Here is a 3,949-nt window from a genome sequence, read left to right on the forward strand (position 1 = left end):
TAATATAGAGCGAGATATGCTATTTGGAACTTTTCATAACGACATAAATCTCATCCATTGCTCCCATCAAATGAAGACATTACGGAGCAGGCACTGGTGTAAGATAAAGATCTGAACAAGTGTGTATGAAACAGTGACAGACAAAGCAAGAAAGGAAAATACAAGAAATAAAATCCATCTCAAAAACTCAGTCTACCTCGAAAGGGAATCGATGTAAATGGTAGCACGTCTGTTCGGTAATCAGAAGGTCTCAGGTTCGGTCCCCTGTCGAGATACACTGATTTTTTAAAGATGTTTTTCTTTCTTGTAGTTGTCTTTCTTGCTTTGTCTGGCACCTTCCATACACACTTGGTCAGATTCTAAAGAACCATTGCACCCTATAGATAGATGTTTTAGATTCATTAAACACATAAAATCGGAGTTTATCCCAGTTTCTAGAGCGTGAAACATACAATAGAAATAACCAGCTACCATTTTAATAGGCCTCTAGTCTATCGCAAAACACTTTCCGTCAAATCTAAGAGACCCAGCTATCAAACCATCGCTGCCTGGACAAATAGAGGAGGGGGGGGGGGGGGGGGGGGGGGGGGAGGGGGGGGGGGGCAGAAAAAAACAATCTAACTTCACCGGGAATCGATTTCGGTCATTTTGCTCTACCAACTGAGCTATCGCCTCTTTCCCCCCCCCCCCCTCCCCATTTAAAGTAATAAGTAAAGTAGGTTTAGCCAAAAAAATCACAACATCCGCCATCCGGATATAATGTACCAACAACAAAACGCCGCGAGACTTCGAACGTTTATAGTCTGATTGATAGAAGTTAGTGAGAACTACTCATACACATGGCTGTCTAAAAACAATAACAAACGACTGAGTGACGTCAATTTCGTTCCTTCTATAAACGTCGAATGTTATACATAATTTTGTGTCTTGGTATGTTTATTCCTGTTGGCGGATGTTATGGTTTTTTTGGTTTAACGCATCACATCAATATGATAAACTATCCTAATTTCACACCGTTTCGAGTCGACAGGACACACACGGTGATATAAAACTGACCCTTCCTGCAGATCCACGTCAGTGAGAAACCGATTCACCAGACCCAATTGTATGGACCAGCCCGTAGCCATTGGTCATTTATAGCCTGACACAAGAACCCTTGAGTACTGGTAGTTTTTTAGTTCTGTGCACCGTCTAGTGAGTTGCCGTTCGTATAGCTCATGGAAACAAGTGATCCCATTGGTTGAACTATTGAATACAACTCATAATTATATTTTCTTTTGTGGCCAAAGACTTGTCATTTGACTTAATTTTTTGGTCAGTGTCAGGCTATAAGTTAACGATGACTACGCTAGAACCCACTAGGACTTATAGTTTGACGTCATTTTTTAGTTTTGTGCAGAGTCTATTCAGTTGTCGTTTGTATGGCTCATGGAAACAAGTGATTCCATTGGTTGTCGTTTGTATGGCTCACGGAAACAAGTGATTCCATTGGTTGTCGTTTGTATGGCTCACGGAAACAAGTGATTCCATTGGTTGTCGTTTGTATGGCTCACGGAAACAAGTGATTCCATTGGTTGTCGTTTGTATGGCTCTCATTTTGGGTGGGGGGGGGGTGAGTGCGTAGCCATCGTTATGTTATAGCCTGACACTGAAATTCAAACGGACTGGCAGTTTGACGTCATTATTTGTTGTTGTTTTTTTTGCACCGCCTAGTTAGTTGTCGTTAGTTGAGCTCATGGAAACGAGTTATTTAATTGGTTGAATATTGAATACAACTCACGATTTGTTTTCTTTTGTGGCAAAAGACTGGCATTTTGACGTCATTTTTTGGTCAGTGTCAGGCCATAACTTTACGAAGGCCACGGTTGGTGTCAGGCCATCATTTTACAAAGGCCACGGTGAGTGTCAGGCCATCATTTTACAAAGGCCACGGTGAGTGTCAGGCCATCATTTTACAAAGGCCACGGTGAGTGTCAGGCCATCATTTTACGAAGGCCACGGTGAGTGTCAGGCCATCATTTTACGAAGGCCACGGTGAGTGTCAGGCCATGAGATTACAAAGGCTACGCCTGGACTCGCCGTGGATTCGTTCTAACCTGTCATGTCATTCTTGTCTCACAGTTTATCGAGATCTTAGGCTGTTTACTGAGTGCATTCGATTTCGTCTCCTGTTCGTGAATAACCCGTGTGTCATAGACGCTATACACTTCTGTAATTTACATACAAGCACATGAAACACACCAGCAAACTTCGTGTAAGCCAAAACGTTTATATTACTATTCAAACATTTATTCAGTGAGAACTGATCATCCAAATGTGTTCTAAAAACAATAACACAGAAATTCCGTGTGTTGTCTCCCTTTGGTGGTTGGAAACTGAAAGACATTTTAAATCCGAGACAAAACGTTCGGGTTCGATTCCTGTTTGGCCCGGCAACTAAAAACCAGCGAGTGACAGTCACTTTGCTACGACTGAGAGAAAAGCTCAAATAGAGAGCAAGATGAAACGGAGTGGAAATTGAATGCACTCAGTTGATACAGCCTTAGACTGGCCACAACATTCAATACTGTGAAATCATACAAAGAATATTTTAAAAGTCAGTAGATAGAACGAAATTGACGTCATTCAGCTCTGTCTTATTATTTACAGCCAGCCATTTTTATGAGTAGATCTCACTGTGTGTTCTATCAATCAGACTATAAACGTTTACTGTCACACATGAGTAGATCTCAGTGTGTGTTCTATCAATCAGACTATAAACGTTTACTGTCACACATGAGTAGATCTCACTGTGTGTTCTATCAATCAGACTATAAACGTTTACTGTCACACATGAGTAGATCTCACTGTGTGTTCTATCAATCAGACTATAAACGTTTACTGTCACACATGAGTAGATCTCACTGTGTGTTCTATCAATCAGACTATAAACGTTTACTGTCACACATGAGTAGATCTCACTGCATTCTATCAATCAGACTATAAATTTTTACTGTCACACATGAGTAGATCTCACTGTGTGTTCTATCAATCAGACTATAAACGTTTACTGTCACACATGAGTAGATCTCACTGTGTGTTCTATCAATCAGACTATAAACGTTTACTGTCACACATGAGTAGATCTCACTGCATTCTATCAATCAGACTATAAACGTTTACTGTCACACATGAGTAGATCTCACTGTGTGTTCTATCAATCAGACTATAAACGTTTACTGTCACACATGAGTAGATCTCACTGTGTGTTCTATCAATCAGACTATAAACGTTTACTGTCACACATGAGTAGATCTCACTGTGTGTTCTATCAATCAGACTATAAACGTTTACTGTCACACATGAGTAGATCTCACTGTGTGTTCTATCAATCAGACTATAAACGTTTACTGTCACACATGAGTAGATCTCACTGTGGTTCTATCAATCAGACTATAAACGTTTACTGTCACACATGAGTAGATCTCACTGTGGTTTCTATCAATCAGACTATAAACGTTTACTGTCACACATGAGTAGATCTCACTGTGTGTTCTATCAATCAGACTATAAACGTTTACTGTCACACATGAGTAGATCTCACTGTATGTTTCTATCAATCAGACTATAAACGTTTACTGTCACACATGAGTAGATCTCACTGTGTGTTCTATCAATCAGACTATAAACGTTTACTGTCACACATGAGTAGATCTCACTGTGTGTTCTATCAATCAGACTATAAACGTTTACTGTCACACATGAGTAGATCTCACTGTGTGTTCTATCAATCAGACTATAAACGTTTACTGTCACACATGAGTAGATCTCACTTGCATTCTATCAATCGGACTATAAACGTTTACTGTCACACATGAGTAGATCTCACTGTGTTCTATCAATCAGACTATAAACGTTTACTGTCACACATGAGTAGATCTCACGTGTGTTCTATCAATCAGACTATAAA

The 3,949-nt window shown here is 40.0% G+C and overlaps 1 protein-coding gene across 1 annotated transcript in view; it reads left to right on the forward strand.

The window, feature by feature from the left end:
* Positions 1 to 2,361: 2,361 nt before the first annotated feature.
* LOC144956717 (uncharacterized) overlaps positions 2,362 to 3,949 on the forward strand; it is a gene marked incomplete in the record, with an annotated part of 39,042 nt that continues 37,454 nt past the window's right edge. Inside the window, 1 exon segment of the mRNA XM_078887392.1 lies at positions 2,362 to 3,057.

Source organism: Berghia stephanieae, chromosome 11 (assembly GCF_034508935.2).
Source record: "Berghia stephanieae isolate SIO BIC M18660-M18661 chromosome 11, UCSD_Bste_1.3, whole genome shotgun sequence".
NCBI classification, from domain to species: domain Eukaryota; kingdom Metazoa; phylum Mollusca; class Gastropoda; order Nudibranchia; family Aeolidiidae; genus Berghia; species Berghia stephanieae.